A 13,546-nucleotide genomic window follows, 5' to 3' on the forward strand; every position below is an offset into this window, starting at 1 on the left:
TAGATGAATTCATTGCGAATAATTAACTACAAAAACGGAAATGAAGGAAATAATTAACATCTATCGTTTTATAGAACTCGTATGTTTTAATACAAGTATTGCATTTATATAGTGACCTCCACCCAACTACATAAATGATTCCGAGATCCAAATTCATATAAACTCGGGCACGGTGAGCCAATTCATCCCTTATTAATATAACTCGGTGGATTATCTCTTTAATCGATTCTACTTTTAGAACTCTCGGTCGATAAAAATTACTCTAGTTTTCATCTTTAGCCCGGAACACATGCGACTACGGTCACGAATACTTCCGTTGAGCTCAATCCAAATTTCAATGTAATAACATTTTACTACCCCACTTCGCCAACGTAACAAGGTTTGTATTACGGTGAAGCCGGATTAACTCCCTTATGAAATTGGTACTTCATGGGTTTCTACTTTTTGGCAACGCTATATCTCAATTATTATATGTGAGAGGTCTTGTCAATTTATTATCTATCACGTTTTAAGTGAACTAAAGCGGTGAATTACGATAATTATAATTGACACGGTCGATGACTCGATTTGATATGCATGTGTTGTTATGGCGATTTGGCAATGCATGCAACATATTAAAAGAAATGCAAAGCAATAAATAAAATTCCTAGTATGGCCTTCCTAAAATAGAAAATCAAATAATCTATTACATATTCGGAAACCAACTCCTCCCTTGAATCTTCAAGTGGCACGCCTCCCAAGACACCGTCTTCGTCGGATAACCTTCCCGAATGGCATCGTCTTTGAAGATGCTCCATAATTACAAATAATAATAAAAATACAAAGCTATTCCTATTATACATTTGTAAAATGGAAAAACTAATAAAATAAAATAAAAGTGATACGAGATCACATTAAATTACAACCGAATCAATATTCCCTTTCATTACGGGTAATATCGATTAAAACTAAGGCCATACTAAGATAAAATTACATAATTCAAAATTATATAAATAAAAGACATTCAACAATTGAAATATGCAGCATTATAATATGTACCTATCATGCCAAATGATGTGCCAAATCACCCTATTTAACTTATGTCGTATATATAACCCGGTTTTATGGAAATGCGTGATAATAACCTTTTAAAATCACTAATTAACACTTAAATCACATCTAAGCTCAAGTTCATTATCCTAATACTTTTAGGCCTTAAAAATTAGTCATCACTCAATTTTTGACAATAATTCAACTTGATTTAATTTTATGCTCATTTTTGACCTTAAAATCATAATATTTATGAAATAAATCCAAATTAATTTATAAAAATTTCAAAATTTGAATTTTAGATTTTTTAACATTATGGAATAATTCCATGACACTCATAATGTCAAAAAACATGGTTAAAATTTTCGAATTAATTTTGAGAAAATATAGTTGCATTTTATCGGTTTTATCTCATAAAATATTTAAAGTATCCATCCAAAAATTACTCCAATAATTTTTACAACCTTATATATGATTAGTGGGATATAATGCAACTTAAAATAAGTTTCTCAAGCCATGCAATACGTTTTAGCTAATTTTGCTAAAATAGTCACTATTTATGCCATTTTTACTCTAAAAATCCATAAATCATGCTAAAAGATATATTTTAATCTCGAAATTTACATACGTTCTGTAAATTATGCATGTGACATCATATTAAAAAATCATGGCTTAATTCGAAATTTAACTATTTTTAACCATTCTACCTCTTTTAATCCATTTTTATCTCATAAAAATCATAAATCATGCAATATTAATCAAATTAATACGAGTATTTACACACAACTTATAAAATATGCATGTGAGGTCATATAAAATTTCCAAGATCAGAAACTTAGTTTAACTATTTTTAGCATTTTAATTCCCATTTTAGTCATAAAAATGTAATAAAATCACTAAAAATCATTAAAATGAGCAATAAATTTCCATAAATCATAAAAATGACCTAAAAATATTTTAGGACCAGAATATATAACATGCATGGTGATTTCATGGCTTATACTTATAAATCACAAATTTTTAGTTTTATATGTTAACCTTTTAACTCGGAAAAACAATAACCGATTATGCATGCAACATCCTTATGCTCTGATACCACTTGTTAGGTTCATATATCTATTATTAGACTCCTCTAATAGTGAACTAATTAACTTTTTAATTATATGTTCTTTAGATCTAGTGCATGCATAACAAAATAAAAGATTTATAAGAAAACAATGTCCCTTACATTGCTAATTTCGGTTTTATGGGCACAAGTAAGGTCTCCTACCTTCACTTGTTCTTGAGCTATGACGAGTATTAGGATGATCCTCCAAAGACCTCAAGTATAAAAGTCACTCCTCTTGATTGCACCCAAGATTATCCCTTATCCCCACTAAATAATATTTGCTAGATATTTGTTTAGTAGTTTACCTCAAAATTGATTACTAATACTCATATATTACACTAATAATATTAGTAATCTAAAAATGAACAATTTGTGAAGATTCTAAGACATTTTAGAGAGTTGTGAGAGTTGTAGAGATTTTTCATGCATAAATCAAATGATAGTAGTGTTGTATATGTGATAAGAGAACAAAACTCTCTTAAAAGAGAGTGTAGAAAACCGGTGGAGGCCAAGGGGCTTAATGCCAAAATGGAATCTACTTTATCCTTTTTATCTTATCAAAATATGTAGGTGTGTAAGGCTACATTATGTAGGTGTTATTATTTAAACATTATCACATAAAATAATATCACCCACTAACACCTTCCACCACCCAATATTTCGGTCCATTTATGTAAAATGGACTACCATTTTATTTTGTCAATTTATCATTTGTCACACAATATGTCACATGTAGTATGTTACATGTTATTATTAATTTAATGCATATTTATCACATAAATATCATTTTACGAATTAATTAAATTACATACAACAAATTGACTAGTGATACTTGATCATACAAACAAAATGGGTCATAAAATTTTAATTCACAACATCTTGTAATTATAATTAACCATTCATTCTTATATCTATTGTTTCTCAAACAATAATCAAATTTAGTAATAAAGCTTTTTTATTACTAAAATGAATCTTATTTAATCCCATTATAATAAGATATAAATATTCTCTCTCACAAATTGAATTGTTCAATTTTAAGGAATTGATTAACTTGTATCGTCATACAATTAATCAACTTAACAGATAAGGGCATCATCCTTTAGGTGTGACCTTAAGGGATCAACTGATCACCACCGTCCCACGACAGTAACGTCAAACTCTAGCAAGCCAATCGTTACCGATTAATGTTGATCAGTTGACTATATAATTGAATCATCCCTTACGTATTCTTTATATGAGATTTAATAATGATATTTAAATCTTGTGATAGCACTATTGTTGAGGACACATTTGCCAACATATAGTAGCTACGAGTTGTATTTTATTCATTAGTTAATGGTTTGTAATCGCTAAACTAGTTGTCTATAATAAATGTTTTCTTTATCGTATCTTCGATTTACCGCCTCAAGAAACCGAGATAGTAACATCTCCCAATTACCCCAGCCGGGTAAGAAGGGGTGTTAAAAATTGGTATCAGAGCGACGATTTTGAAACCTAAACCAATAAACCAAAATGAACATAGGTGTATCTAATAAATTGAACCCGACTTGAGTACGATAGGAGATCGGTTTTGGATGAGTGGGCGCCCTCATATCAAAACTAGTGCCTATTGTCTCGGTTGGTCACTACGTGGGTGGCTAAAAGTATGGGTGAACGCTAGGTGGGAAGTTGTACGGTGGCATGATTGCATGAATGTGTGATTTACATTAAGTTCTTATATGATATAATACTTGCCTTTATGCATGAAAGTGTGTGGAAGTTGAATGCTAGGTTATTAGGAGTACTATGCTTATAAATAGTAGTATATGTTTATACGAATGATGACGTTGCTTTTGAATTTTTACAACGTGTGCTAAATGAATGCATGTTAGTGTAGTTGTTGTATATGACTGGTGAATTATGTTGGTAGAGTAGTTATTAGTACTACAATATTATACAAAGACGGTAAAATGGGATGACGTATGAGCTAACTCGGGTGAGTCACCGAAACCCGGTGGACTCCCGAACCTTCTCTTTGTATTGCAGGGATTTCAGCGTTCTCATTCGACTCGAAATTTCCAACCATAAGCAACCACTCTACCGAGTACAAGTTCGCACTCGACCGAGTGGGCCCTGACACTCGACCGAGTGGACTATTTCCCAGAAGATGGAAACATCCTGGAAAATAGGGCGCTCGACCGAGTGAACTAGGCCACTCGACCGAGTGGAGCGGGATGGGATTTACACGGGTTTGATTCTCTTTTCTTTATTCCTTATCTTCTTCATACCTCCTTTTCACCTCATTCCACCAACACCAAAATTGCTCTAAAATAATTCTAAAACTCCATTTTAGTGATTTGCTACTTGGGCTAAGTTTTTCACTCAAAATTTCCGTCTCAAATCTCTCCTAACTTGTAACGTAAGTAGACCACCCCTCTTCTTATTTCATTCATCTTAAACTTGTTAGATCTACACTAATATGTTGGAGGTTTGTCAATTAATTTCGTGCTCGTACTTAATTCATATTACCAAATAAATTTCTACATTATAGTTGTTGCTAAAAATCAAATGTTTGTGTCAAAATTTTTGTTCATCACCAAGAAAAACGAAATTTTGATGATAAAATTATATGTGGATTTTTGTGGTTGTTGATGTGTATAATTGGACAACAAAGGCTTAACCTTTGTTGTTATGGATGGATTTTGTTTGAATATGTGAAAAATTTCACCTTAAAACTTCGTCTTAAATTTTCTAATTTTGAACAAGTAATGCCCAAATTTTGAATTTTCTTGAGTAAATGTTGGTTTATTTGCCTTATAAGACTGCCATTCTAATTGGTAATACGGTATGTTGTCTCAAAATGAAATTTTTTCCATCTTAAAATTTGGGTGAAACTCTTAAAATCTTCCTAAGTATCCATGAACAACTTTGATTTTGCTTGAAAATAGTTGGAGAAGTGTCGGTAAATTAGGAATTTGATGGTTATTACTACTACACTATGAGGTCAATCCGGAAAGTTTCATCTTAAAAATGTGCCCTCACCAAGAGACGTATGAACGCCACTAGGTGTGTATCGGACAATGCCTTAGAAGCCTTGGGGATAGAGGCGCAAGTGCATGATATTTTTAGCGTGCTTGGAATGGAGGGATTGTATAACTTAGCGGAAATAAGCTACCGTACCCTTACCTTAGAATTTTTGAGCTCCTTCCTCTACAATCCAAAAGGCCACACCATGAGCTTCCGACTCAAGAACACCTCCTTTCACCTAACTAGTGATGTCTTTGCGGAGCGGCTAGGTGTAGGAAAAAGGACCTCCCATACCCTTGAGAAGGTGAGGAAGGAAATAAAAACCACGAAATACATCAACCTTTACACGGGAAACCGTAATACCGTCGTTATTGTCATGAAACTAAATGATGTGGAACACCCCCGTTTTGAAAGTTTTCCTTCGCCTTTTGACCAACCTCCTTTACGGGAGAAAGGACCCTAGTAAACTCAATTCCTCGGAAGTACTACTTCTAATCTCTTACCTCAATCTATACTATGAGAGGCGTTTTTACTTTAGCCCAGTGTCTATGGTATACTTAGCATTTGAAAGGATAACCACTTCGACAAGTGCTCCTTTGATTGTGGCGTCCTAGTGACTAGGCTAGCCAAGAACCTCTTGGGTTACGAACAGGGGGCAATTGATAGACCAATGAGTACGGAGGTGCCATACTTCGACATTTCCTACATGAAGGGCATGTTTTGGATCGTGGATAGGAAAGACAAAAAAGGGTACTCATGGAGGATAAACACAGACTTATACATTAAGCGTCCCACAAACGGGAGATTGCCTGAAACATCCCACCTACCCGAGCTAACACCACCTCGTCCTCCGGACAGATCCTACCTCATTCCCGAAAGTCTTACTTACCCTCTTGATGGTGAAGCGGCACGAGGGGAACCAACCACGCAACTCCTTTCCGATCCCCCTAAGACTTCCCCATATGCCCCATCGTCCTCCTATGTGCTCATACCCTAACCGCCCTTTGATCACCCTAGACACTCCACTTACGTCCCGTCCTCTTCTTTCATGCACACGCCTTCACTGCACCATGACCCTCACCAACACTCTACGCACATGTCTTCTTTCACTGGAGGATACAACCAACCACCGCCGGCATATGGTTACCAATACCCCATGGCAGACCTGAGTGAACAACTCCTTGGTCCTAAGAGATATGCATGAATTCACCTATAACCAAGGGGTAAGGCCGACCGAACGCCCTAGTTTCTGGTCCGGGGATGGGGACAATTCCGGAGTATTCAAAGCATATGGTATTCAACCCTCGGATTGGGGTCACAGGATTCCTCACGGTGACGGACACTTGCTTGGTCCTTGGGCGGGACCCCACTATACCACCGAGAGTTTTTTTAATGATACGCACCAAAGTGGAGGCTACCAAGAGAATGTGGGTGGTGATTACCAAGGTAATGTGGGTAGTTCGTACCAAGAGGAGGTGGGAGGTGTCTCTCACGAGGGTGGGGGCAATGTTTTCTATGGAAGCGGGAGTGGAGGTGGAGTATCTAGTTGGGCACTGGGACTTATGGAGTATCACGGCCGCTATGTCAATGTAATTGTAGAAGATGCATTGATGGACACCTCGGGCGATACAAGGAGTGAAGAGCTTAGCACGTGGAAGGAGGAGTCATCGGTAAACAACCAAGGAGCCCTGGTTCGGTGGGTGAAGAAGCTTGGCAAGAGAAGGAAGTCATGTTCTTAATTTTATCCACTCATGTGGAAACTTGTGTGACCTTGTGTTGGTTGAGTCTCGAACAATTCGCTTTTCTCGCGTTGTAAACTCGACCATAAGGCCAAAACCTAGTAGATGTTGTGTGGTGGGATGATGTTATGATCACCATTGAAACCCTTTTTGCAAGTATGATCGACCATAGGTAAGTTTAGAGACCATGAAAGACCGGATTTTGGACTATCAGGTAACACTAGGCCGAGTTCCGTTTTCACTCGACCGAGTGGCGGTTCACCCGACCGAGTGTCCCCTCTCACTCGATCGAGTGAGCCGAAATCAGACCCTGGGAACTATTTGTAAGAGCCTGCACTCGACTGAGTGACCCTCTCACTCGACCGAGTGCCACCCCCACTTGACCGAGTAAGTATCCACTCGACCGAGTAGACTGTTTTAACCCTGTTTGGATGTTTTTGAACCAACGTGGATTGAGTACTCTCGTTTTATAACCCTACCGACCCCTAGTAGTTTTGCAAACGTAGAAATCGTTAATGAAAGAATTGAAATGCGTTGTTTACAATAACTTGTGTCGTTTTGTATACGGTGGTACAGACACGTTAGTTGTTGGATGAGGTCTAACTTGTTTAGTAAGATTTATAATGATGCGGTAACCGGTAAGCATAAGTGAGAGTTCTATGAGTCTTATACATGATCAAGTCTTGTGGCATCTAGAGTGAGATGATATTATACAAAGGATAGATAAGAGTATATGCGTGATCATGTGAATAAGAGAATCCTTCTTGCAAGTGATCGAGTGGCGAACTTCGGGACGAAGTTCTCTTTTAAGGGGGAGTGAATGTAACATTTAGGAATAAGAAAGAGCATGAGAACATAAAAGAGCACGTACGGTAAAGAACTAGGTGTGAGCACTAGTGAGAGAGACGAGTGAATGCTTGAGGAAGAGATAGGGAGTAAGGCATGACTCGAATGAGACATAAGGAAGGGTGAAGGATAAGTGAGGGTGAGCCGAACTTCGAGGACGAAGTTCATTTTAAGGAGGGATTATTGTAATACCCGACCTTTGTGAAACCCGTACTTAGACTTTGGGACGCGTGAGAGGAGGTTTAGAACGATAAGAGAGCACTCGGAAGGATAAGATAGCTCTACACTAGACCTGAGCCTAGACCGTGTTGTGTTGCAGCGGATCGGGTGGGTTTACTCGGTCGAGTGAAAGGTACACTCAACCAAGTGCGTCCACTCAACCAAGTGGAGTGCTACTCGGTCGAGTATGTTTACTCGACCGAGTGCCGCTGTTTTCAGAACACGGGATTTAATCCCTTTCTCCCCTAACCCTAAAATCATTTCCACCTTCCTCCTTATCTCTCCAAACCCCCTCCCTTCTCTCTAAAACACTCACAAACACCTTCTACTTGGGATTCAAGTTTGGATTAGAAGATCTACCACCTTCCTCTTCATCTTCTTCACCTAGTAAGTAAAGATCTCTCCTTTTCTAGTATTTAAACCCTAACTTTTGGGGGAATTCGTCATGGGAAATTAATTAATGATTAGTATGTGTATTTGGGGTAACTAAGGGGTAGTAGTAAGGGTTTTTGTAGTGTATATTAGTATAGGATGTATTGTGATAATTATTATGTGAGTTTTATAGGATGAGTTGATTCCTTGAGACGGTTTCGGTCCGGATTTGAGTAGCTTGAGGAGATTGCTAAAAGGTAGGTTAATCCTACTCGGTTTCAATAATGTTGATGTTGTAGTTAGCTTTGTATAATTAGGGCATTTGCATTATAACATGTTTAGTGGTAATTGCATCATTAAGAGGATGGTTATGATATGTTGGTTGTGATTCATGTATTGGTCATTATCATATGTTGGAGGATTTTTTGTTATCGTTGTTTTGACGTCGTTGTTGATTTGGAGACGTAAGACGGTTGAGAGATCGTCTTACGCTTAAGTGGCCTCTTGGAGCTTCCCACTTCAAGAGGGATGTGCACATTAATGGCTTTAGTTACGGAGGAACTCGTGTGGTTGAGACACGATGTCTGGCAGGGGATCTGGTTGGCTTCAGGACCCGGTACGTCTAGGCGTGTCCCGGTACCTGTTTGTGGTTGTTGTAGGTCTGGGCGTGTCCCAGTACCCGTGTTATTGTCGGTATGCCTGGGCGTGTCTCGGTACCGTTGTGGTGGTGGTTTGATAGTATCTCATTCACATTAGTAGTCATGTTGCATGTTCACACTTGAGTCGTGTCATATTTTGTTTGTCTATTGAAAATGACGTTTGTTGTGTATGTGCTTTGTCACCTGTCTTTCTTGGGGTGGCCTGCGTTGATCCATATGATGTCCTTTGATCATATGGGGAGCAGGTTAGACACAGGTTGTTTGGATATTACGCGGGAGACGGGACGAGCTTGATGAGTCACGAGATGTGTATATTTAGTTAGATGAGTATAGTAGCTAAGAGTTGTATTTTATTCATTAGTTAATGGTTTGTAATCGCTAAACTAGTTTTCTCTAATAAATGTTTTCTTTATCGTATCTCTGATTTACCGCCTCGGGAAATTGAGATGGTAACATCTCCCAATTACCTCGGCCGGGTAAGAAGGGGGTGTTACAAGTTCCATTGGGTAAAGCATGAAAATTTCGCCCAAGGATATGAGTGGGTGATAAAGGATGCCAATTCGATTATCTTGCCCGGGAAAATATGCCGAATTTCAACTCGTCGTTACAACTACCTTCTCCCCGTCTCAAAGCATGCCAAGAACATCATCAACCAACAACAACAATGTACAAATGAAGAAACCTCCTCCTTAGTGGTACCTCCTTACCCCTTTGCCTACCAAGAGTTCACAACAAATGATCCTAGTATTGTGACGGGCAATGATTACTTGACGCAATTCATGAAACATATCCATAAAGAAGCTTACAAAGACCGGGTGAATGCTTACTACGCGCAATATACACCCCTCTACCATCTTGCTAGGCAAGGACTCCTTGATCTCAAGAGTTCTTTGCCGGATTGGGTGGATAGAAAAGTATTCTTTCCTCAAGCTTCTCAAGATGAAGAAGGGGATAACCGGGTTACAAGGAGTGAGGAATTTGATGATGAGGATGGGCAAGGTAGTGGGTCTAGCCATGATGATGAAAAGCAAAGTTCAAGTGGAGAAGAAGAGGAAGAGGATGATGATGATGCCTCCGGGTCCATGGAGGGAGTTGATGATGATGAAATGAGTGAAAGTTGATTGTTAATAAAGCATGAAGGAGGACGACATAAATGCGGGGTTGATAGCTTATGCTAGCATTTCGGCCTATTCCATTGTGAGTCTCCTTCCCCTCCTTTTGCTTTGTTTTTGTCATGATTACATAAATATCTTAACTTGTATAACATTTAGTTTAGAGCATTTAGAGAGTCATTTTGGACTCTATGAAGGCTAAGAGTTTTTTTGGGTCCTAGTAACATCAAAGGACTCACACCTCGGTAACATTGAGATGACTATCTTTTTAGCTCCCACCATAAAAAAATCCAAAATGACAAAGTAACTTTTCATACATTACATTTGCATGCTTGTTGTAACACCCCCATACTCCAAGTGACTTACCAGGACCACTTAAGGCATGGGAATGCTACCATCTCGGTCACCCGAGGCAATGTATATCAAATAAACAATAAAGAAACATACTTTATTAAATAAGTTTAAAGCGATACAAGTCCAAATCCCAAAACTGATAAAGTAAATACAACTGTTTCTCAAAACTGTCAAACCAACTGAAATAATGTAAAATAAGTTCATGACACAGCGGAAGACTCTAGTGACTCATGTGATGACTCCATCCCAGCTATTCCTCGTGCTAGGCTACTCATACCTGCTCAATAACTCCTCACCATCCCCAAATGGATCACCATAGTTTTTAAAACAATTAAACGAGGTCAGTACTGATTACACAAAACATGAACAGATGAAAACAATATACAATCCAAACCAATCAACCATTCTCCATCACAACTCCACACACCTAACTACACACTAAAGTGTGTAGTCCTGCTAGAATACTCATCGCAACAAGTATTCCACACCGCCAGTGGGGGACCGCAACCGTTCCCACCTAAGCTCCGTTCATCTCATCCGAGCGGTAAACCCAAGTTCCTAAATGTGCACATCCCTTCTGTGGCGGGTTCCACAGAAGTCAAATCAAGGGCGTGAAGCCACTCCCGCAAGTGACTCCACTCAGCCGAGAACGCACCTCGCAAACCATAAACAATTATACAACAACCACATTATACAATCAACAATCACCAATTCCAAATCCGATATGATCTAAAACAACAACAAAGAGTCAATCATCACAATGACATGTAATCAATACTGAGTAGGGAAACCCTACCTGGAATAGCAATCACAAGACCGTCATAGCAGTTAATCAGTAATGTTCCTCAACGAATCCTCCTCCTATAACACATATTCATACAATCATCACCCAAACAACACAATACACCCAAAAACCCCCCAAATCTACCCAATTAGGGTTTTAACCAAACTCAATGAAACATAATAAAAATTATATAAGAAGCTTACCCTTGACACGACGATCTCAACGGCGTAAAGAACAAGACAATCCGTCGATCCTAGCCCTTGAGGTTTGCTAATAATGCGATGAGAGAGAACTACGTAACTTCTTTTTATTTAAAAAGGTTTAGGAAGGTGAAAACGTGATTAGGAATAATGACGGAAGCCTTTTATACTAATCACGCGTTATTAAGAAAACCCGGCTAAAATAAACCGTAAGACCAACTTACTCGATCTTACTCGATCGAGTGACCCTTACTCGATCTAGTGTCACACGTACTCGATCGAGTACCCAACAGGCAGACTACTATTTTGCGTAAAAACACACTTACTCGACAGATTAAGCCCCACTCGATAGAGTACCCATAGACATAGAAAATTTTAGTATTGCAGTCTTCCCTCCTTAAAAAGAACTTTGTCCCCGAAGTTCAACCCATACACAAAAACAAAACATACTATCTCAACTCCGACACAACAATGTAACCAAAACTCAATACAAAACTCAAAATAAAACTCTCAACCAACACTCAAACCGACTCAAAGCAACTACTAACTGTACTAAAACCAACATAAAGCATACAAAAACCTTATGCGACCATCTCCTCCCCCCCTAAAAGAAACATGGATACGTCCCCGTAACCACACATACCTGACCAAAAAGATACGGATACCGCTCCCTCATAGCCTCTTCCGCCTCCCAAGTAGCTGTTGGAGCTTGTGTCCTCCACAAATTAGTGTGATAACATTTGTAATTCTCTTAAAGGTTCACAAGGGTATACTTCGTATTTAATCAGTTGATTAACGATTACCTAATAACGGTTGGCTTGCTAGAAAGTTTGACGTTATTATCATACAAATGGCAGTGATCAACTGGTCCCTAAAGGTCACACCTATAGGATGTGTTTGAGAGATGTGGTTATGGAAATGTAATCACATTGGTGCCTTATATGACTAAACAGTTAGTCAATGTGTTGATGAGACAATTATTTAATGAAGATTAAATAATATTAGTTGAGACGAATTAACTGTCAATTCGTAAAATTGAATATAATAAGTTATATTTAATTAATGTATATAATGTTAGCTTGGACGAATTAATATGTTAATTCGTACTTAAATGTAATCGGTTATATATAATCAACAAGATGAATGTGTCATAGTGGTAATAGTGAGGGTACTCGAACCAAGAGGTTATGGGATCGATCCTCACTAGATGACAATTTATATTTAACACATTTTATACATTTTTAGAATAACCGAAAATAAGGAAATTATACTCCTTATCATTTCGGTATTATGGGCCGAGAATTAAGTACAAAAATCTACACTATTCACTATTTTTTACACGGTTAAAGGGTGAAGGAAGGGGAATTTTTTCTAACCTAATTAATTTTCCCATTCTTGCCTCTCATCTAAAAAACACAAAAACGAAAAACCCTAATCAAATTTACTGAAATTTGGGGATCGATTCTAGCAACAAGTTAAGGGCATTTGTCATATCGTCTTGGGTGCAACTAATAGGCGAATATCAACTTTGATATTGTTCTTAGGCCGTTTTTGCTAGGACCGAAGGTTATTTCTTAATCCTTTACGATTTTGTTTATGCAATTTATTTTTATGACTAGTTTCATCATTATAATTCGTTATAATTCTTCAAAATTAAAGGGATGCATACAGATAAATTCCACAAGTAGTATCAGAGCCAAGGCCACCAATTTTATTTTGATGATTTTCATAATATTGGATGTAAACACATATTGGGGTTTCGAAAAACAAAAAAAAAAAAAAATTTACACGGCTGAATTTTTTTTGCCGAATAAAAATTTTTTTTGGGCCGTGTTTTTGTTCTTGTTTTTGATGCGATATTTCCATTTTGATTTTTCATATTGTTGTTTTAATCAGTTAGAATGATTATATGAAGAATTGGTAGATGCTTTGATTTAATTCGGATTAAATTAAACTGTAAATGGAATCGTCATGTTGATGATATAAAAATTTGTTTTTGCTATATTGTTTTGGCATATACAGTTAATCATGTTTCATTAATTCATATGCTAATCTCGTTCTAATAGCATCTATAAACGATTTTTGTTCATCTTAATGTTTTTGTTTAGGGCATAATGC

This window comes from Silene latifolia, chromosome 7, assembly GCF_048544455.1.
Source record: "Silene latifolia isolate original U9 population chromosome 7, ASM4854445v1, whole genome shotgun sequence".
NCBI classification, from domain to species: domain Eukaryota; kingdom Viridiplantae; phylum Streptophyta; class Magnoliopsida; order Caryophyllales; family Caryophyllaceae; genus Silene; species Silene latifolia.